The sequence below is a fragment of the Hyaena hyaena genome, unplaced genomic scaffold (assembly GCF_003009895.1).
Source record: "Hyaena hyaena isolate Hyena2069 unplaced genomic scaffold, ASM300989v1 scaffold_94, whole genome shotgun sequence".
NCBI classification, from domain to species: Eukaryota; Metazoa; Chordata; class Mammalia; order Carnivora; family Hyaenidae; genus Hyaena; species Hyaena hyaena.
In genome coordinates, this window is record NW_024080726.1 from 2753681 (window position 1) to 2777721 (window position 24041).

At 42.4% G+C, this 24041-nt stretch overlaps 1 protein-coding gene across 5 annotated transcripts in view; it reads left to right on the top strand.

The window, feature by feature from the left end:
* The window catches only part of RERE (arginine-glutamic acid dipeptide repeats), a 432865-nt gene that overhangs the window by 275071 nt on the left and 133753 nt on the right, over positions 1 to 24041 (top strand). The gene's annotated exons all lie outside the window — the stretch shown is intronic.

Sequence of the window (24041 nt, forward strand, 5' to 3'; positions counted from 1 at the left end):
GTAGGTTTAGTTGTTCTGTGTTTTGAATGTACTTTGAATTGGCAGATTATTAGCCTAATGCACGTTGCGTCAGACCTTCCGTGACACCACACTGAACATACACTAGGACGTTACGCAGAGTGTGCTGCTTAGTCATTTCTTTTATTCATTTAGTAAAACTCCAGGAACACTCACAGAAATACCTTTAGTAAGACTACTGGTATGAGAAAAAATGACATTCAGTTCTCAACCATCCTGGTAAGATATATGTAACAGGTAGAATTGTTACTTTTAAAATGAGAAACAACAGAATCAAAATAATTTAATAGAAAAAATTCTTTGTGTCTGTAGCAGATTGTAGTTTAACTTAGCACATGGAAGAACTTATTTAAGAGCATATGCACTCATTTTTATCACATGTCAGTCATGAAACTACATGGACTAGAGATTTAAAAAGAAAAGGAATGTTAGCAGATGATCAGGTAGTCTGTGCTTGGCACATCCGAGACCTACTGTATAGATAGGAGAATTTAGAGAGAAATAAAAGATGCTTGGCTGAAGAAGTTGGTGGAAGAACCACTTTCAGTGTAACTACAAGGTGGGTGTTTTTTAAGTGAAAACTTTTCCCTGGAGGATGCTGAGAAATTACATGTAAAATTAGAAGGTTACTGTTCAGACAGTCCAAGGTTAATAAAAGGCAGGATGTTCTTTGTTGCGTTTGTCAGAAGTTGAGTAAAGCTCTAGTGGGACATATATATTCCTTTCTCTCTCTTTGTATTCTGTAGACAACAGCTACAGGGGGAACAGTGTAATGAACGGTCACCTTTTTTACTTACCTTTATTTTCTTTCGAAAACAGTAAATTTGAGCTTTTATTTTCTTTTTCAAAAGTATGCCTTGTACGAGGGACAGAGAAGCTGGTCTGGGATACTATTTAAAAGCATCCTGTATTTCACAATGTTTATTTTTACACATGCATTTATTTTTTTAAAAATTTTTAACATTTATTTTTGAGACAGAGACAGAGTGAGTGAGGAAAGGGCAGAGAGAGAGGGAGACACAGAATTGGAAGCAGGCTCCAGGCTCTGAGCTGTCAGCAGAGTCTGACGCGGGGCTAGAACTCACAAACTGTGAGATCATGACTTGAGCTGAGGTCAGACGCCCAACTGACTGAGCCACCCAGGTGCCCCTAAATATGTACTTATTGACTGCCTGATCATATCTTGGGTTTCTGTCTAGCTACAACAGAGTCCATAATTTCAGTGATGTCATATTTGATCAGTAGTTGTCATATTGCACAAGTTAGATCGTATCATTGAGTTGACTACATAGCTTTTATGTTTTAAATGGTTAGCTCTTGGGTTCGTAACAACCAACCAAATTTATTTTTTACTACTTTTGGTTACATGTCTGTTTTCACGGAGTGCTTATTAAAAGTGATATTATATAGTTTACCTGTGTAACTTAGAGACGCACACAAGTTCTGGTCTCATTTTTCATTGGGTGTTGCTGGCAGTCATTCAGAGTGATTCTTCCCATCAGTTATGTTTTAAAATCTGGCTGAGGAAGGCCCTGGAAGGTGTTTCTCTCTTGTTTGAAAAAAACAACACAGGGACATGCCCATGGCGATGCTTTAACAGGTCTGTGTCCTGGGTCACTTCTTTTGCTGCTTTGCCTTCCTGGTTGTCATTTGTTCATTTCTATGCTCGTGTTCTCCTTGTCTAGCTTGTGCTTGATGTGTTAGAGGTTTTTGAGGGGAGGTGGATGAAGTGAAGTGAAAAAAGCTTGAATGTCTATTTTTAAGTAAAGTTGGTAGCAGATCTCCCACTCGTCACGAAGGGAGTGTAAAAATTTGCCCTAGCTCCCTGGTTTCCTCTTGAATCCCACTTTATGCCCCTGAAGGGTTGAGTGTGTAGTTCCCACAGCTGCTCGCGTCGTCACAAGAGTGTGTGTACTTCACTGTTTTCCCACCTGGCTTTTGCACAACCTGATCCTTAGAATGCTCTGGCTGCAACGCCCTTGCAGAATTTACCTGTTTGCGCCTTTGTTTCAAGTCTCTGAGGGATGGGGCTGTAGGAAGAGCGGGCTTCTCCCCCGTGTGAGCGGGCGGGACGAGCGTGCCATCGGGCTGCGTGGTGCTCTGTGCCAACTCCATGCCCTGAGACACAGTTCTGTGTCTGTGAGAGAGACCACGTGTGGATGTGGCTGCTGCAAGGTACCGTATGGGGATTCTGTGATGGCAGATTTGGTGACTGTCCCCTCTCTTCAAATAAGGAACTTGCAGGAACTTTTAAGTGAGTGGTTGAAACTGAAACCTGAGATGGCATTGTTTCTTTCTCCAAGCACATTCCTGATAGTAGTTAAAAGTTGATTTACACAATTTCCATAATTTATGTAGCACATAAGCACTGAAAGTTTGGAATTTTTTTTCACATTTATTGCATAATTTTTTTAAGCCACGGTATTTGGCTATTTTAAAAGTACCCCCCTTACCTGGTTGCTGTGTTTCTACACATTTCGTCTTGTCAGGACCTGACCTTTCCAGACTTTTTGAGAGAGAAGAGAGAGGAAGTACGAGCAAGCATGGGGGAGAGGTAGAGGAAGAGGGAGAGAGAGAATCTCAAGCAGGCTCCATGTTCAACGTGGAGCCCAATGTGGGGCTTTCAGGAGTCGGACACGTAACCTACTGAGCCACCCAGGTGCCCCAGACTCTTGGGTTTTGATGGGATTACTTTGTTGGACACGTATATGATGGTGAGAGGCAGACTTTTCTATACCCTTTGGTTCATTGCCTTTAAAGTTTGGGGAGGGTAGATTCATTAGTAATTAGCATGGGATATTTTTTGTTTTGGAATTCTGTATTTAATTCTGAAATCCTCACTCAATTCTGAAATCTGAAAGCTCTGAAAATCCAAACGTTTTTATGCTGTTTGGTGCTGAAGCTCATTTGATGCTCATACTTGGCCTGAGGTGAGATGAAGCTATTTATATTGTTGAGTTAGTTCACTCTGTGTGTTTGTGCAACTTTTACTGCAAAAGCACCAATGTGATAGAATGGGGGGGGCGGGGGTCATTGCTCAGACACTGCTGGGGTGTTACATAGGATACGGTACATTTGTTATAGTACCTTTCTAAATCCAAAACATTCTGAGTTGTGAAAATCCTCTGACCTTTAGGATCTTTGATAAAGGATGGTGATACTCTGTTCTTGCTAGCCACGGCATTAAAGGGACAAAACTTACTTGAGCAAAAAATTGGGGGGCAGATGTTGCCAGCTCTAAGTAGGATGCAAGCTGCGAGGGTCTAATGAGAGAGGCCTGAATTTTGAACCGTAGGTAATCAGGCTTGGTTTCTGGAGCTTGTTTTGACATTTCTGTGTTCAAGCAGTGTGTGCTTTTGCTATATGAACAAGATCCACCCAAATTTACTTCTGCAGTCAGTACACTCTACAATATAATATCATTATGTTCTCATTTTGTTTGAAGGTTCTAATCCAAAATCCGCTTAGAAAATAAAATTAATAAGTTTCAGCTCAGAAGTCTTAATACATAAAGCCAGTTCGACCTTACAGACATTTGCACAAAATACCAGTATTCTTGGCTGAACAGTAATCTTGGCATGAACTAAAGTAGTTGGTCTTGACTTATTAAAAGAGATGATTATAATCTGTGATATAGACCATGGCTTCATTCATCCATTTACTGTTCTTCGTTGCAGTTTTATTTATCTAGTATCTCGTAGCCATTTAATCTGAGTGCTTGATCTTTTGTTAAGATCGACTCCCCTCTTGGACCCAGGCAGCCTGGGTTCTGATCCTATGCTATCATGTTATCTTTGTGTCCAGGGGTCAGGCTTGTACTTACTGGACTTTGTTTTTACCTCATTAAAATGGAGATGGTAAAAGCTACCCTCTAGGTTGCTTTAGTAAACTGTCAGGTTTTTTTGTTGCTTCTTGGGAATTGCAAAAATAATTATAAATTTTCTTTTGAGGACAAGGTTGAAAAATATCAAAGTTTTGTTTTTAACCCCATAAAGTGTTAAATCCAGAAGTGAAACATAAACTACTTCCTAAGATGCCTTGATTCTACCAAGTAGACCATTAACCATCTGGTTCGTTGTTCTCACATATGGAAGTCTAAACACTGGGGCTTTCTGATTCTGCTTAGAATGTTGATTATAAAATTCTTCTTGAAAATCTACAACAGTTGCTAAAAGTTAAAGATAAATTTGTTCACTGACTCTAATGAAACACACAAAAATTATAGTGAATATTTGCAAATAGTATTAATGTGAAGTAATACATTTCTCCTGTCAGAAAATTTCACTGAAGAATCTGAGAGAACCAAAATTGAAAAACAAATTTTATTGAGAAATACATTTGAACTTTTTCAAAAAAAGATTTTATTTTTAAGTAATCTGTACACCCAACATGGTGCTTGAATTTACAACCCTGAAATCAAGCGTCAAACACTCCACTGACTGAGCCAGCCAGGCACCCAAAAGCTTTTTATAGTAAATGAACCTGTCCCCCTATATAATGTGTAGGTTGTATTGAATTTTTGGGTGCCCTTTCCCCCATGTTCCCATCCCTACACCTCTGCAGCTTGAGCTTATTGGCCAGTGCCTTCCCCCCCACCCCCCATTCTGGCCTTTTCTGGGTATACCTTTCACTTGTTGGAAAAGTTCTCCTAAGCTTCCTGCCTCAGGCCAGTGAGTTAGGACGGGAAAGGAGTCACAGTGGAGCCTCCGTAAGAACAGAAGATTCAGCAGTGTCCATCTGAGAGGAGACACCTTTATCTTTAAATTATGAAGCATGAGTTTTCCCGGGAAACAGTCCATCCGTTTCCCCTTGCTAAAGACGTGTTCTTTACGTCACTAAAGTACATTTAGGGATAGTGACGAAAGCCTGTCAAGTGTAGCGTGTTGTATTGATGGTCACTGATCTGTTGCCGCCCTCCCCCTCACACTGCCTTCTAAAAGTGTCTTGGGTCGCTTCAGAGACTTGCACTGTAGCATGAAACATCTATCTGATTGTATTTTTGCTCTTTGCTTTGTGATAAAGGAGTCTTCTCTTGCTATTCAGATGGAAAACAAATTGAGGGCTTGGATCTGATCCAGGAGAGAATGTCTGTGATCAGTCACCTGTGCCCTCTTCGCTTTTCTTTTTCCAAAAAGGAGTTTTTAGAGCAATGTTGAAGCTTAAGGATTATTACCATTATATTTAGCAGCAGTCCTAAACTCAGATGGCTTGCAGGGACTTCTCTTTAATCTCTCTCCAACAGACAGTGGCAATAATGTTACTAATAATAGCTACAGTTAGTGAGTGCTACTGTGCCCAGCACTGCTCTGAGTGTTTCACTTGCATAATTTATTGCACTTTGTTTTGAAGCATTCCCAGCCTGCAGAACAGTTGCACGTAGGGTAGATGACCTTTTCTAACCGAGCCATTTGAAAGTATGACATCACCATGAGGCCATATAACACTCTAATGCTTGGTGGGCCTTTTTTTATACAACCACAGTACGGTCCTCCAACTCAAGAAATTAACACCAAAATATTCTATGGAATTCGCAGACCCCAGTTAGGTTTTATCAGTTTTCCCAGTAAAGACCTGTATGAAAAAGGATCCAGTTCAGCAAGATGGATTTTGTTATTTTACACCTGGTACATCTGTGAGGAATAGTTTCCCAGTCTTTTCTTTTACTTCATGACCTTAGTACTTTTGAGACTATAAGGGTATTTTGTAGACTATTCCTCAGTTTACATTGATGCTTTTTCCTTGTTAGATTTAGATCCTCTGCCTTTGACAGGGATAGCACGGGAGTCATGTGTCCTTGTTCTCTGCCTCCAGTCAGGCAGTATCTGATTTTAGTTTGTTTCCTTGCTGGGAATGTTTACGATCACTTGAATAAGGTGCCTGGCTTTGTAATTGTAAAATTTCTCTTTTTGCTTTTTCTCTTTTTCCTATAATTAACTGCTGTTTTGTGGGAGGTTGCTCTGAGGTTGCATAGATAGCCTCTTCCTCATGAAACTTTCTGTTTATTCATTACTTACACTGGGTCAATTAATGGCTTCCTTTTTTTTTTTTTTTTTAAATGTTTGTTTATTTTGAGAGAGAGCGAGCTTGAGCTGGGAGGGGGCAGAGAGAAAGAGAATCGCAAGCAGGCTCTGTGCTGTCAGTCCAGAGCCCAACGCAGGGCTTGATCCCACAAACTGTGAGATCATGACCTGAGCCGAAATTAAGAGTCATATGCTTAACCTACTGAGCCACCCAAATGCCCCTATGGCTTCCTGTTTTTTTCAGTTGTTGATAGTCTGTTACTATCATTCATTTTTAAATCAAATTGTTGCAGATGATGGAGGACGATACTTAGAAACCACCCAACCAAGAATGATACTTAGGTGGGGTCATTACTTGGTGTCAGTGCTGTCAGGCCTCTGAGGACACAGAGCAAGGGCGTGGGAGGGCATGGAGAGCGCGAGAGGGAGGATATGCAGATTTTACATCTGTGTTTCTGTGCTGCAGTGTGTGTATCCATGCGTTCACACCAGCTTTTCCAAATCTATTCCAACACCACAGGGTTCCTGCTAGCTTTTTCCTTGTTTATAATTCTCATCTTGAATAGTGAGAAACCTTACTTCAGGACCCTTAGTACCTTTACTTCAGTTTGCTGTTACCGGCTCTGCTCTCGCCCTCGAATGGGTGAGTTTTGACATCCTCAGCTGTATCTTCAGTAGATTTAGCATTTGATATTTGTTGGCGTGACCTCAAGGAATCAGATGTGTAACATTTTCTTTTTAGAGTTTGTGGGATAATGCTCAGTCTGTGCTCAATTGTTTAATTCCCATGAAAGTTCAGTGAGGTTGACATTACCTTTATTTTACAAATGAGAAAATTGGTATGATATTAAATATCTGCCTAAGGCATACAGTTAGTCAACAGGAAACACTAAGCCTATTTGACTCCAAAGCCTGTGTTCTTAACATCGATGATTTCATCATTGATTGATTCGTATACTACCTAATTTTCTTCTGGCTTTGTTGAAAAATGACTTTAAGCTTTTCTTTTTTCCTTTTTTTTCATTTTTTAAATAGTTTATTGTCAGGTTGATTTCCATATAACACCCAGTGCTCCAAGTCATTTTAAAAACACTTTAAAGCAGGCAATTTTAATATGTGGGGGAAATGTTCTGTAATTCATTTTCCAATGGCCAAATTATAACTAGAATCACCAGTTATAACTGGACTCTCCAGTCGGATGCCTTCTTAATCCAGCATTCAAGGATATGCTCAAGCATATTCTGAGAGGTTACTCAGGTTCCTGTAAAAAGTTTTAATTGAGTCCTTTTATTTATAATAATAGTGTATAGTCTCACCATATCTGTAGTGTCCAGTTACGTTTGTAACCCAGCACAGCCACTTAGTTTTATTTCCCGCTTTCATGTCTGGACCTGATATATTATTTACACCAAGTGAAAGTCCAATCATCTCTCAGTACATCCAGTATCTGAGGGATCCACTGAACTAAGAAAGAATTTTAGTGAGTGTTGAGGCGTGGCTCACAATGTTGATGGTGATGGGAAGGCACGCAAAAGTCAAGGAACCACAGCGTATTTTAGGCAAGTCAATTTGTGATGGTTCTTGGCCATAAGTGATGAATACTTACTAAGGTATATTGTGATTCCACTGTTGGCAAATAATTTTATTAGACAACTATTACAGCTTTCAATACAGTTCAGGTTTTACAAAACTCTTCATTTTAAATGAAGTTAATTTGATAACTCTCTGGAACTTTTCTAGTAATGTTGCGACTTTAAGCTTTTCTAATGAAGAAAAATATGTGTGCTTGCTAGAGAATAACTTGACAAAAAGTTAAAGAAGCAAACTGAAATAATACATAATTCTGTAATCCATGTTTGTGTGTTTTTTCTTTCAGTATACCTTGATGTGCATGTTCATACATGTGTATGAATGTATTACGATTATAAATGTATAAATATTTTATATAAATATATAATAAATTTATGTTAATATAAATATGTAAATAAAATATTGTTTATATATAATATACATATAATCATGTATTCCTTTATTCATTTTTATTCTTATGAACACAGTGCCGTGTCATTAAACATTTGTAACGAGCCCCTTGTCCACCATCATGTGAATGTCTCATAATTTATCTGTTCCCATATTATTGAACATTTATGGTTTTTCCAGTATCCACTTATCCTAAATCACATTGTGGCCACCTTTTTCTCGCCATAAATCTTTCTACTGAAACTGAAAAGTAACAATCTAGATCTCCTTTGTTTCGGTTAATTTGGATTTCGGACATTTTGGAATCTAGTTCTGTCTTAGGTTATCTTTTTTCTGTTCATCACAGCTCATGGTCTTTGTGTAGCTTTTGAGGACAAAGCTGGAGCTAGGTATAAATATTTTCTTGTTCACATTTCCTCTTTTATCATAGTTGGACTCTCAAAGCATTTATGCCACATGGCAAATATTGGGCACAATTGAGAGTACATGTATATTTGGAAACACAGCTCCACTGAGAATATAGGAACTTCAGTAAAATAGGACAAAAAATCAAATTTGGGAATTTCAAAAACCCCTTTGCCAGTAAACATCTACCAACGTTGAATAAAATATAACAGAACTTTCGGGGCACCTGGACGGCTCAGTTGTTGAGTGTCAAGACTTTAACTCAGGTCATGATCTTGTGGCTGGTGGGTTCAAGCTCCAAGTCAGGCTCTTTGCTGACAGCTCAGAGCCTGGAGCCTGCTTTGGATTCTGTGTCTCCCTCCCTCCCTTCGCCCCTCTGCCCCCCCAGCCACTCGTGCATGTGCATGCTCTCTCTGTCTCAAACATTAAGTTTTTAAAAATAAATAAAATATAGCAGAACTTTTCAATGCAGAGCTTTGCTTGTAGGAATTAGGAGAAAGTGAAAAGTAAAGCAGTGAGCTGATTGTTCAGCAGCCCACAGTGAGAGGAGGTTGGGGCAGTTAGTGTCTCCTTAACAAAGGGTCTTGTCTTGTAACATCCATCAGGTATAGGAGTTGGAGTCTTATTCTCAAGAGTTTAGGGAGTTGGCACTGAGAGCCCTCTACCGGGTTAGGGCCACCAGCGGTCTGTTCTTCAGTGAATAGATGAACTAGGTAATGTGTCTGGAATTGGAGGGAAGTGGTAGAGAAGCCTGTTAGAGGCTGAGACTCTAATCACAGGAAGGAAAAGGAGGAACAGAGGGAGAATTTTCCTCAGAATTCATAACTTTGGGCCTTGCCTCCATGACAGTTGGGGCATGAATTTACAATCTTGAAAAATATGAGAACTCTAGGATGAGAAGATAATATAAAAAATGGTCTTGGGGGGGGGAGGTGCCTGGATGGCTCAGTTGATTAAGTGTCCGACTTTGGCTCATGTCATGATCTCGTGGTTCATAGGTTCCAGCCCCACGTTGGACTCTGTGCCGACAGCTCTGAGCCCGGAGCCTGCTTCAGATTCTGTCTCCTTCTCTCTCTGCCTCTCCCCTACTTGCTTGTGTGCACACGTGCATGGTCTCTCTCTCTCTCTCTCTCTCTCTCTCTCTCTCTCTCTCTCTCGTCATGATCCTGGGGTCATGGGATCAAGCCCTGTATCGGGCTCTGTGCTGAGTGTGGAACCTGCTTGAGATTTTCTCTCTCTTCCCCTGCCTCTCTTCCCCACTTGCATTCTCTCCCTCTCCCCCCCCCACAATAAAAATTTTAAAGTAAAATAAATAAAAATAAAAGGTATTGTAAAAATAAAAGTGGTCTTGGGCCATTGAGACTCCAAGGACACCTGAGAGAAATATATGTGAAATTTTTTTCATTCAAGAACTCGTAGGATATCTACAGATAAAATACCTTTGAGTGCCCAATACACTGTTAAAAATTTTTAAATGTTGGATGAAATCCTGTGCCATCAACTTGAGTCAGATAAAAATAATGGTAAGATATACACCTGAGGACTCCAGCACTGGAGCCAGCAGAGAGAGACTGTATAACAAACTTAAACAAAACAGAACTGTATTTCCATCTCACATAAGCAGAGTTTGAGAAGAAGCAATCATAGGCTGGTGTTGGGGCTCTGCAGCTGTCAGGGGCCTAGCTGTACCTTCAGCTTCCCTCGTGCTCAAGATGCAGATGAATGGGAGCCAAGACATCCACATTTCAAGCTGGAAGAAGAAGGAAGTGGGTAAAAAAATGCATGCCTTCTTCCTTATTTAAAGGCAATTTCATTATTTGTACAAAACACTTCCTTTTCTTCTCACTAGAACAACAACAACAAAAAAAGATTCTGGCTTTACAGGTGATTCCAGTAGTGTTACAGGGAGCAGAGGAAGGCCGTGTTGGTTCCCGAGTCGTGTTATGAAGCTAGTCAACTCTTCATACCAAACCAGAGTAAGAAGTAAAATCTAGAGAGCAGTTCTGCTTATGAACATGCATGTAAGATGTGTAAATAAAATATGAGATAATGGAATCTGGCAAAGCATTAAAAATCCCATTTGGGTTTATAGAACATAAGACAGTTTTAAATAATTTACCTGTTAATAGAGCATACCACTTGAACATGATGAAGAAGAAATATACATTCATCTTGATGTTGAAAAACCATTTGACAAAAGTCAACAACTATTCAGTATTGAGGAAAGGGACTCTTACCAAAGTCAGAGTAGAATAAAACTTCCTTGTTGTGACAGGTGACTTAACAAAAAACGTGGAACGAGCATTATACTTAAAGGCACAGTGTTGGGAGTATCCCTCTAAAATCAGACAATAAAAGGATTCCCATGTCTATTAAAACCTGAAAATGTGTGAGAATTGGAGATGAAGAAGTGGACCTTTATTAATATGGCATAATTATTTCTGCCGCAGAGAGTCTGAGAGCATATAAACTGGTAAGATAAAGCAGCCTGCTCGCTGCATGTAAGAGCAGTGTGAGTGACACTCAGCTCTGTTTCCACACATGACAGACAATTAGAGAATAAAATTTAAAACCACTGTTTCTAAACATTTCCTTCCTCTTGATGTGAAGTTAGTACTAATCAAAAGTCAAATGGAGTATCTTTTTTTTCCAACAAGTGTTTTTCCCTAGAGGTGCCTGAATGTTAAGTTTTCGTTGCTGTTTTTGCTTTACAGTTTGTGGCGAGTAAATAAAACATTTTAAACATTTTTCTATTTTTGGCGAGTAGAAAACTCTTTCAGAATAAAACCTAAGAAACTTCCCAAGTTATAACTCTTACTTTACATGTGATGAACATAAATCTTCTTTTCACTAAAAACTATTGCACGAACAAAGTGGGTTTCAAGTCACTTTTTATATAATAAACCTTTTAATTTTAGAAAGAATCCATTAATATGCCATATTCATTTCACCCACTCAGCTCCCTTTTAACTTGTTCATGAATGTTACCTCATCACCTGTTGTTCGCTAAGGATTAATTGGAGGAGAGAGAGAAGTGTGAGATACAGAGACCGTGTACGCGTGGCTGGGATCACAGGACTTCCGGGAGGGCCTCGCAGGCGGCCACGGAAGGAGGTGCTGGGGCAGCACTTGTGGGCGGTGTGGGCGGGTCCCCGCAGGTGGCCCGGTGGCAGGTTAGGGAAATGAGGCGGGAGCAGGGTGTAGGTAGGTAGTCAGCAGCAGTAGGCAGACGTCAGGTGGTTAAGGTGCAGGTTTTAGGGGCCCGGAAGTGCTGAGTGGAGTTCCAGGGTGTCCTCCTTGGAAGACCAGGCTCACTCAGTGGCAGCAGGGCCCGTTTCTAGAATTGCAGTGTGTGGCACAGTGGCACGTGGGCTTGCTTAATTACCAGACCCCAAGTTGTCAGGGCCCCTCGGTTTTCTCTGAGGAAGAAGAGAACCGATCTCATGTTCTGAGGTTGGATTGAGCTCAGAGCTGGGCGTGAAGTGATTCAGGCTGGGAATTAGAGCGCCGTGGAAGCAGGCGGCCCAGCAGGTCACTCGTTGCCACGGATGTGTCCGGTGTCTAGATGTCACGAGGGCTGATGATTGAAGACTCAGACGAGTAGTCTTTGTATATATTTCTCTGTGTGACTCAGCTGCTCTGACGTCAGCACTGGAACTTTCCTAATTTTTCACCCAGTTCACTACTTGTTAACCTTTTGCAGTACTTGCTTGCTTTATTACTTTATTCTTACTGATTTTATTTTAGGTATTATTTATCCTTTTACCTTTATTACAGATTTGCCTTTATCATTTTTGTTTTTGCTGTGTTTTTCTCTGTATTAACCATCTTTGCCTCATTGTTCTGTTTTCCTTCCCTCAGCTATTTAGGAATGAATTGTAGTATCCAGCTTCTTTCCCCCAAAATATTTCAGTGTGAATTTCTGAGGAACAAGGACATCCTCTTACATAACCATGTGTGGTTAGCAAAGTCAGGAAAGGCAATGTTGATATAATACCATTTGGATTAATATTGTCTACATTTATTTACTTAAAAAATTTTTTTTAATTTTATTTTTATTTCTGAGAGAGAGAGAGAGACAGCGTGAGCAGGGGAGGGTCAGAGAGAGAGGGAGTCACAGACTCTGAAACAGGCTCCAGGCTCTGAACTGTCAGCACAGAGCCCGACGCGGGGCTCAAACCCACGAACCGTGAGATCATGACCTGATCCGAAGTCGACCGCCCAACCGACTGAGCCACCCACGTGCCCCTATTGTCTACGTTTAAATTTTGCTAGTTTTCTAATATTGACCTCCACAGTAATCCACTCCCCCCCCATCCTGTGATCATGTGTTGGCATCTCGTTGTTTTATCTCTTCGATATCCCTTGCCTCTCTTTGTTCATATAACATGATTCTTAGCCTTTTTTGTTTTCTTTTGTCTTGTCATAGCATCAACATTTTTGACGAGTTAGAAGCCAGTTTTGTTGAATTCTTCAGTTCAGGTTTGTTTGATGTTTCCCCATGATTAGATTTAGGTTTGTAATTTTTGCCAGGAAGTTACTATAGAAGTGGTATTTTGCCCTTCTCAGTGTGTCACCCGTGGTGTTTTGTTGTTGTTGAGGTTTAGGATAAGAGATTTGGGTGGTTCCAATAAAGACGATTTTGATACCGTCCTTGCCCCCAAAGAGCTTAACATCTGTTTTGGGAGGTGAGGCCCCCCCCAGGGGGGCAAGAGGAGAGTGAAGTTCTCTGAGGTTTCCCAGCTGCTCCCAGTAAGGAGGTCTCTTCAGAGAGGAGCAGCTTGGGATTGTGGACTGGTGGGTGGATTCTCCCCGCCAAGGAGCAGAGAGCAAGAGAGTGAGCCCTGGCTGCCCCTGAGGGGAGCTGGGAGCAGGTGCCGTGGAGAGGGCGGGGCGGAAGTGAGTGTCAGTGGAGACCGGGAGGAGGATGTTGAAATAGGCCGGGGCCACTTCTGGGATCAGGTGTTCGGAGGAAAGGTCATAGGGTTTTGATAACTTGCCCTTAGTGTCTCTCAGGGTATTTGGCGGGACCAAAGTTACAGTTTACATTCCTTGACTTGTGATCACAGTAACCGTTTCTATGCTGTGTTTCATAGAATAGTTCCTATGGTTTTTGGAATGGTAAATTTATTAAATTATTACTTTATGTTGATTTCTCCAAATAAGCATTTTCCATGTGATTTGGTTGGTTGGTTGTTTTTAAAAAGCACTTTCGAAGGAAATGCTTTGGTGGTCATATTCATGTTGTTTGACTTCTGGGTTCTAATTTAATTGCTTTTGCTTTAGAGTCTTTTTCTGTAGACTGTTTCTAGTCACACAGTTCTTTTTTTAATTTTAATTTTCTTCACATAATTTTTTTTTAAAAGAATGTGTGTTTGAGTGGGGGGAAAAGGGCAGAGGTGGAAAGAAAAAGAAAGAGACACAGAGAGAGAGAATATCTTAAGCAGGCTCCGTGCTGAGCATGGATCCCAGCACTGGGATCATGACCTGAGCCAAAATTGAGAGTCAGATGCTCAACTGACCTAGCCACTCAGGCACACCACTAGTCAAACCCTTTTGGGGACATGTTATTTTATGCACCAGTAGGGAGAGTGGTCTTCCAGCCTGTAGATAACTTGCTTCAGGTGCTTGGTCAAAAGCAAAACTTATTTAAGTGTTCTTGGCATTTCTTGTGTAAATTACATTTTCAGCAAGGTGAGAGTTTTTTATTTAATGACAGTCTCAGAATACAGTTTAGTTAATAGCAACAACAGGGGTACTAAAGAAATGGAATGGATCCCGCCTTTATCTTAGGAAACTTGAGGCTGCTGAGTACTCTTTTAAGCAGGTTTTTATTTCTTCACACCCTGTTATATTTGTGGGAAACACAACTGGCACTGCTCTTTCCGAATCTCTCTGGTCCTTTATAGATTTTCGGGAGTTTCATGACCTTCTCTTTCTTTTTTAATTATAACTAAGTAATCATACATTAGTTTGGGATCGGGTGTTTGGAGGGAAGGTCATAGGGTTTTGATCTTGCCCTCAGTCTCTTAGTCTGCAAATGGGCACTAAGCTTGCATATACATCCAGAACCAGAAAACCCTATGTGGCTGACAGCCTAGTTTGCCTTTTTGTTGGAGATGGAGGTTGTGGGGAGAGGGCAAAGATGTGTTTTTAAAGATTTCAACAGAAAGTGTCTTGGCTGGTACTGTGGACAGTACGGATACTTTACTCAGTGTGACTAGGATGGTGTGGCCTTGTTGATGTAGCTTAAGACATCTTTTCTGATTAAACTTTAAATGAATTTAGCTTCATGGGCAAAGCTATAAACCATTGCCTAGAATTTTGAACCAGGAGACCTCAAATGAGAATTTTAGATGCGAGTGTTGGTGGCGAGGTGTTCTTTGACCTCTTGATGTGAACTTTCCTGCCCTTCTTAGTGTGAGAAGTACATGCCTCAAGCTAGACATGACTGACTGGTTAGTATCTCTTCAGGAAATGTTTTTCTTTATTATTTAAGGAATTTTAGAGCTTCTTATTCAAGGGAGATTAAGCTCATTGCATAAAATACAGCATTCTACAGATGCTCTGTTGCTGTACTATCTACACTGTGTTCGCAGCTGTGACAATACGCAGACCTCCATAGCTTTGCCAGGATTGTTTGTGTGGCCTTTCCCCCAATGTTTACAGAGTTTTCCAAACGAGATTGGTGGGGCTGTTTCCCTTAAGAAGCTACTACTGTGTTTTTAGAAATGCGCTGCAGCCTCTGTTAACTAATTGTATATGTGGCTGTCCATGTCTGTATCTTTTGATTTTATTCCTTCTTGAAGTCCTCGCTGTTTAAAACCACAATTAAAAAAACAAAACAAAACCAGACAGACACAACTTGCCATCGCCCTGTGGGAGCAGGGCAGCTGCTGGGGGCCTCCCGCCTCCGCGGCCGGAGGGGCCTGGTCCCCGGGGTTGGCTGTCTGGGATCCCCTTCCCGAGGCCCCACTTCCCTGCACACTAGCTTGGAGTGCAGAGCAGCGGAGGCTGTTGGCTGCGCTTTATTTACGGAAACAGCAGGGTTGAGATTGATTGCGTTGAGAGACAGTGTATGGATGAGGGAGGGTCACAGCACATGCTCAGTCCTGTCAGTGCGAGGGGGAAGTTTCTGCGTTCTGCGCGCAGGCTTAGGTCATAGCACAAGCTCAGTGAAAGCTCTGCGAGGTCTCTCAGGCTGCATGTGCCTCCATTTTGAGTTGGTAGAGTAGGAAAGGGCAGAGTTTGCACAGTAAGTAGAGGTTCGGGGACACGGCTGGCCTCTCCAGGGCCTCCGTTAGCCATGGACGATCCGTTCAGCCCCTGCAGGTAGGCGCTCTCCGTCCGGCCTCCCTGCAGCAGTGCCGGGTTGCCGCTCCTCCGCACTTCTGGAGACGTTTATGAATCATTGCATCGCACACAGTGCACGTTCCCGAGAGCCGTCAATCCCGGCCACCGGCCACCAGGGTGGTGGCGCGAGGCGCGAGACCGGGGCGGATGACGGGGTGCGCCCGAGAGACGCACCAGGCGGATGGAGAGCGTGTGGGTCCTGCCGGCCCTGCGCGTTTCCCCTTCCCTCCCCTCCTCCTCTCGGGGCAGGGTTTTAACCCGAGTCCTGCGTGGACGCCCGCCCGGCGCCCCGCGTGCCCCGCCTCCAGGCACCTGCAGGGCAGCCGTGCCGGGTGCTCCGGGTGCTCCAGCTGCTCGGTGGCAGCCGTGCTGCGGGCAGGGACGCGGGCCGCAGCAGCTCTGTTTGGATGTTTTAGGGAGGGTGGTAGGTGGGCAGCTATTGGTTGCTTTGAAGGTGGGTGGAACTTGTTTTGATTGAGAGCCTGTTTGCCAGAGCAAATTATATTTCCTGGGATCTGTTTCTGAAGTCTGACAATGAAATAGTGTGTGCGTTTTGACCGGCGCGGAGAGCGGTGTGCGTTATGGTGGCCACATCATCACCTTAAAATGGATTTTTTTTAAAGACACATTTTCAGTTGCTTCAAAAGCAGAGAATTCATTCTTTTCAGAGCTTACGGAAAATGCCTTGGAAATTTAAAAAAATTGTATGCAGTGGCATTTGTGATAGAAGTGAAGGTTCCAGGTATTTTGTTTATATTTATTTTGTTTGTGCCAGCAGAAGGTGGCATTTGTGGCATATATGTATTTTGGCGGGTGACGTGAGAGTCCTCTAGGAGATGAGTAAAGAGAGGAGTTGACGAGGAGAAGGTGGAGGCACTGACCAGGCCAGTTTCTGTGTCTGCCGCTTGACGGGCCCGACACTCGTCTTTTCAGCGCAGGAAGTCACGCTTTCTGTGTGTCCCGCTCGCAGGCAGGGCTCAGACAGATGGCTCTCACCCTGGTCAACTAGGGAGCCAATCATAATACTCAGATTTGGGAAAGGTGAATTCTTCCCCGCGTAGATTGTAAGCGAAGTTTGTGAATTGGAGTAGTTGTACCTCTTTGACCTCTCTCCCCTTTTTTCTTCTGATGAAAGTTGGAAAAATTTTTGAAGTGACTCAAGTTCAGTGCATTTGTGAGGATGAATGGCAGATGTGTGCGGTGGGGAAGCGTGTCCAGCCGGAAGATGCACTAGGTGGGGAAGGAGTTTGTGGGACACTGATGACATAGGCAGAGATTTGGAGTGTAAGCGCCTTGTCGTGTGTATGAATGCAGAGCCACGCACACTCACCTCATGTCACAGGAGGCCCTGATTTTGGTAGAAAGTTGCAAGGAAGGCGAGCCACCGACAGTAGTGCTGAAGTAGGATGTGGCTTCCAGCAGGTACGGTTTGGGGACTGTGAGTCAGGGGATGAATTAATTACACAGGGATAACTTGGGTTAGTGCATTTATTGCTATTTTTAATCTTTTTTTTTTTCCTGTTGATAGGAGGACTGTCTTCCCAATTATCACATATATTTGAACATTGCATCTGGGAGTTTGGGGCAGTTTTTCCCCATAGCACGGACTGTTGCTTCTGGAACTTGCCTTATATCACTCCACTTAGAAAACCCTTCCTCTCTGCTTTTCTCTTGTACATCTGAAATCACCCTCTCTCCAGACAAGAGGGCCAGGGCCCTGAGGCACTTAGCACCCAAGCCTTGTTTCAGAAAATCCTCATTTGAGTCAGGAGAATACTCGTCCGGAAAACAGTTGCGGAACTGCCTTTCTGTTGTAGGGCCTTCAGTTCTTCAACTTTTCTTAGATTTAGCAAATAAAGTGTGAATAGGAAGCTGTGCTTATGAACCGACTCCAGTCAGCTTCCTCCCGCTGGCCCGGCCGCATGCAGATGTGCACTTGTGAGCTCGTGTGTCGCTGCCTGGTCAGGTGGCGAGGACGTGTAGTCACAGCACTGCTGTTCAGAGTCGGGGTTTTACATGTCAGATCAGGTAAATAAGTCACAGAGCTGTTCTTTGTGCCGTGTGCATTTGTTCTGTCTTCCTGTGTGGGGAGAATAGTTTTGGAATGTTAGCTGTTGACCAGCCATCTCCTGCTTTGGGGCTTGTCTGGTGGCGGGAGAGCTGAAGGAGCAGCGCGTGGGGAGCTCACTCTCTTGGTTGCTGAAGTGGCCCAGGGTCCGCAAAGCTTGGGCACTGGAAAGTCTTTCATTTCATTGTGGCCACTCGCTCTCCTCCTGTTGTACTTCTTTGTAGCAGGAGGTGTTGGTGAATCTGGACAGCATGTTTTCCACAGAAGAGTAAAGTTCACCAAAATATTATCCTGTTTTTAGGTTTTCTGTCATTATATTAGAATCTTGAATTAGAATCCAAGGTTGAGGCTTAAATTTAAAGTGTTCCTCTTAAAAATATTTTTTTAACATTTATTTTTGAGAGAGAGATGTAGAGGTAGAGCGTGAACGGGGAAGAGGCAGGGAGAGAGAGGGAGACACAGAATCTGAAGCTGGCTCCAGGCTCTGAGCTGTCAGCACAGAGCCTGACACAGGGCTCGAACTCACAAACTGTGAGCTGAAGTTGGACACTTAACTGAGCCCCCCAGGCACCCTGAAAGTGTTCTTCTCGTGTAAAACAGAAATTTTGCAGCGCCTGTGAATCTGCTGATAACATAGCTCCATTTCTGACCACTTCTGGGTTCTTGTCTGGCCATGGATGGACTGTTGCCATGGACTGCAAGACTCTGGTCCCTGAGGCTTGCTGTTCACCATGTCTGTGATTCTCCAGTTGTTCATTGTTCCTGATCCCTTTTCCTTCTGAATTCATTTTTCATTTTCCACTTTACTTTTTGGTCATTACTGAACTGAGCTGTCTTTCTGCCAGAGAGGCATTTATTCTAAAGCTATAAAAAAAATGTCAGCCGGAATGAGAGAGAAAATAGAAAATACAGGCTTAAAGGGAGATTTGAAATAATGAAATTCACGAATTTGTGTGCATTCAGGAGTCTTCCCACAAACTGATGATCATCTGTGTTTTGCTGTTTGTGATAGGGGAGAATGCAGGTTCCTGAACATACCTTTAAAAGCAGATCTGAAAAAAGTACCCTATTCTCGTGTTGTATGCTCTTTGATATTTTGGGTCTAGGCTAAAGCAGTTCATTTTAATTCAGTTGAGACCATCAGACATTATTTCTATCAGAGTTCTTTGAATTACACATTTATTTGTGACTGATTATCTTCTGGGCGTGGGCTACTCCTGTAGCCTTAGTTCCTTTTAGAGCGCCTGCCAAATGGACCTCCAGCATAAGTATGTTGAGTAAATGAGTGGATCAATCATAAGAGAAAAGACTAGATTTGGAGCTAGATGGTATGGTTCAAATTCCACCCAGTTAGTGACATTGGACGAGTTTCTGTACTCCTCTTAATTTCTGTGTTCTCATGGGTCGTATTTCCATATGACCATATCTCCAATCAAATAAATATGATTTCTCACAGTTGTTGTATAGATGGGGTGAAAGCACTATGAAAGTGCTTGGCACTCTGTTGCTCAGTGTGTTATTTTTATTAATCCCAAGGCCAAGTCTCCAATCTCACATAGGCATGGTTATCTCAGCAACATCTATAGTTTTGTCAATCTACTTAAGACAATGTCAAGTGTTATGTCAGGAATTATGGTAATTAAATTAGTGACCAATGTGTTTAACTGCCACTTACCGATTTCCTTTCTTCTCTCGCCCTTTGGGTGTTTTCCATTGGAAGCTTTACTTCCATGCTGTGTAAAATGTTCACTGTGTTCAGCATTAAACACTATTCTTTTCTTACCTCTTTCTGATGTGATGTGTGTCTCCTCCCCCTCCCACCTGCGTGAGCTCCTCCTCCCCTCCCCCCCACCCCATACTCACACCACCACAGTGAAGAGGCATAAGGCAATGGTCATGTCTTTCATAGTATTTCCCAGAGGCTTCCTAGTGGGAACAAAGAGATACTCATGTATGCATTGAAGACATTGTTACTTATAGTCCAATGTCCCTCCTTTTCTGGGGATGCTACATTTCTGTTTTTATAAAGTTTGCTTTTAGTGTGCAGAATGCCGGCAACATTTTTGGTCAGGAGATTGGCTTAATTTCAAATCTTGCTGCTTTATAAATTATTTCAGTTGCAGTGGGATTTAAAAAATAAGTCTGTTTTCTAAAACATCATTTATGTGAGTATGGGTTTGTGTTGGGCTTTGATGACTATTTTGAAATGAGATACTTTTTCATGTATTTAGAAAAAAAATTTTTACCACTTTTTCCATGATACATACTTTGTATAGAGGCCACATTTATTATGTCTTATTGTCAGCATGGAAATACTTCTTATACCTCAGCCAGTGCCTAAATTCTTAGTTCTGGACTCTGACTTCTATTTAAGGGGGACTCTGTGGAAAGAAGAGCTACTTCTATGGCCTGGAATCCTCTCTGATTAACTCACTGTGGCCCCCTGAAAGAGCACCTTTATCTCCTCAGGCCTTGGTTCCTTCTGTTAAGCTAGGAGATTAGATCACATGGCCTCTAAGGAACTTTCCATCAGAGAAAATGTAAAATATTCTGATTTGGGATTTTGATGGGTTTCTCTGTTGACCTTGGCATTTGTGTCTGCAAACTGAACAGTAACTCTTTCAATTGTTGATGGATATTCCTCTCTCTCTCTCTCTCTGTCTGATAATTCAGTATTCATTCAAAGTATTCTTTCTGCTGGACAGGAGGGCTAGCCTTCTGTCACAGGTGACGATTTAATTTTGCACCAAAGAGCTTAGTTGCTATCTATGACTAAACAATAGTTGAGTTAAAATATTGGAGTCATTTATTCATTTAGAAAATATTCAGTGAGCGCCAGCGGGCCCTGGGGTATAATGGTTGAGCTAAAGACAGACTTGGCTCCTTACCTGCAGGGAGCTTTCCATCTAAGAGCAGGACACTGAAGGAAATAATCACAAAAAGTGAATATAAAATCGTGCCTCTGACAAGGGCTGAAGAGAAGTAGGTGGTGCTTTGGGGACTGCTGGTAGAGAATCCGCTCCTGCTGTCACCCACCGCCAGGGCTTAGCGCTAATAATAGCGGTGGCCGGTGTGCAGCAGGACGGTGCTGCTTCTCTCCGTAGGTCCTCTTTTATTTTCGTAGCAGCCTTGCACACTAGTCATTATGAACTTCATCTCACAGAAGAGGAAACAGGCTCAGAGAGGTTGAGTTGTGTCCTCTAGGTCACATTGAAGCTAATAAAACTTTGGTACGGGAATTTTACACTTGATCTTAGCCAAAAGTCCGAGAAGTGATTGGTACTGAAATTTTAACCGGGGTGCATTTGACTCTGAAGTCTGTGCTCATCCCCTGGGCCTGAGCCTCTAGGCCCAGGTGTATGTGACATCCCCACCCTCCCAGCCATGGGGCATCTCAGAGGGTGTACCAAGCACTGTGATTTTACTCAGATTTGGGGCATTTCTTCTCCTAAAACAAACGGGAGTATGTTCTGGAATAGCATACACAATTTATACAGGTTTTTATGATACTATGTCACACTTTAAAGATATTTCAGTCCTGTTAAAGACTGCTTTGGAAATGAGTGTTCATGCTGGAGAAATCTGAGAAACCCTGCGTGCTATTCTAGTTTTCCTTCTTATTAGCCTCATTTTCACTCCTGCCCACAACCCTTCTTACACAAAAAATGATTCTGATAAATTGCCTTTCAACTTTTCTAAAATCTGGTGTATTTCGTTCTGGACCTGCAGTCTGTTTCTGCGATCAATTTCTGAATGAGCTAGTAAGTAGAGTTTCTAGAGTCTTCTTTGTGTTGATTTCATGTCAGTCTTCCTGCTCAACTGAACATCTTATGGAAAAGATAATTCCCTCTTCTCTGAGCCTTGTGACCTGAAGGACAGGTGCAGGAAGACCGCATAGTGATTTCATTCACACGTAGCATCAGCCACAGAGAAGGGGTCTGACTGGAGAGTTACAGTCTCAGACTTCGGGGAGTGGGCTGCAGGCCACACTACGGTTACGTGCTGGGCTCGGGTCGGGGACCAGGCCTGGTTTATGATGGGAATTCATGCTGGCTCCCTGTAAAAGGCCTCTTTTCTACCAGTTCGTGTCTTCTCCCTGGCACCCCGTGCCCTTGTCCCTCTTCCTCCCCTGTGGACTCAAGTCCTCTACACAGTCATGTAGAGATCTCCCCAGACCCTCGCCTCCCCCAGCCTGCATCTAGCCAGCCGGCTTTCTCATCTCCTTTGCGTAGATGCTTCTCCCTTTTTGATATTCCGTTACAGGCTTCCTGCTCCTTTCTGTCCATTCCCTGTTTACTTCTTAGACTAAAACGTTTCCATGGTAACAGGTTACTTTTCAAAGGGAACATCTTGTCATTTTATTTAATCCACTGCAGCTGAAGAGGACTGAAATATTAAGTTGTAGTTGCCATGGATACTGCTTTGTTACATGGATTTCTTTTGTATCAGATTTCATATACAATGAATTTCGTTCTTTTTTTTAATACTCAAGGAATAAACACAGTGACTTGCCATTATTGTTGTAATTTGGCTTCTGGGGCTATATTTTCATAGTCCAAAGCAAAGATTTGTAGAATAATGGGGACCGAGCTTCAACTGTTTTGAAAAACATACAGTATTTACATTAGTCTCACAGAGAAATGCCTTCTTGCTGGTGACGATGGTGACAATTCTTTTTTTTTCCCTTCTTTTCTTCTCTCTCCCCCTTCTCTCTCCTCTCTCTCTCTCTCTCTCTCTCTCTCTGTGTGTGTGTGTGTGTGTGTGTGTGTGTGTGTGTGTACTATGATTCAGTTAAGGGTGTCTCACAAAGGATGAGCTCACTCCAGAACCCTTAGTAAACACAGAGAAGAAAGAATTATGTGACTTGAGTTAATTCCTTGAATCTCCTTTCTTATTAACTGTGACATTCTTTCTTCAGTTACTTGTTGAGTTGTCTATAGTACATCGCAGGGGAGTCTACTAGTCGGTTAATCAGGCTCTCTCCTGTCCAGTCTGTCAGCAATACATAGTTCAGCCAACCACTTCTTTTGACTTTTTAAAAACTTTTAACTTTTAATTTTTTAGTTTCACAGGAAGATGCAAGATATTATAGACAGCTCCCACGTGCCCTTCACTTACTTCCCCAGCCCTGCTCACAGCCTGGACAGAGCCTCAGGACGGCGTGTGTGCGGTCTGCGTACGTTACGTGCCCGCTGCGCCGCTCAGTTCTGGTCCTTACCACACCGGCCTCCCGCTCCCCCACCCCTAACACCTGGCAACCATTCATCTGTTCTCCATCTCTCTAATTTTGTTATTTTGACAGTGTTATGTAACTTGGCCTTATAATAGGTTTTCTCTTCTAACATGATTTTCAAACTAAACAGAAACTCTTTTTGATAATTCTGTCTTGCTTTGGTGCTTGAGATGAAGATCCAGGAAGGAGAGAGGATAGGACTGCTTGTACTGGTTCTGTATGTACTTGTGTGATTTGGGTTCGGTAATTTAATTGGACTTTAGAGTCAATTAAAGTTCAGTTCAGACTAACCTTGAGTTTGAATCTTGGTTTTCCACTTGTTAGCTTTGTAATCTCGGGCACTTTCATAACTCTCAGCCTTCAGTTTCCTTCTCTGGACAGGTAATAATAATAGCACCTCCCTTACAGGGTCATCCTTAGAAAATATATAGAATTTGCTTAGCTTAGAATGCTTGGTATGTAGTAAATGTTCACTGTATATGTTTCTTTATTAATATTACAATTAGTGCTGTCATCTTTATTTATGAAGTGGAGATACTGCCTTACAGGGTTGCCATGGAATAATGAAATAACGTGTACCTGGCATCAACCGCACGCACTGATAACTAGCATTGTTGTTTTGCTGGTGTTAGCCACACAATCGCAGGGCATCTGGATGTACCGCAGTGCAGGTGAGACCCTGAGGCAGAGCTAAGGGTGCACAGGGATTTGTCCGGCGGTGTCTGTCCTGGGGCAGGACTTCCATCTTTGGTTTCTTGTTCCGTGTGTTCGTTACCCAACCTCACTGGGACTTACACTGTCCATGGTCTGGGTTCTCCTTACTTCCTTGATGACCACCCTGTTTTTGCCCAGGCCTCCTGTATTAATTTAGCAACACTGCACATCACACAGAAACTCCTCAGTAGCTGTGTTATTTCAAACATAATATAGAGCAAGATCTGAATTTCTGTGGCTGTCACTACTA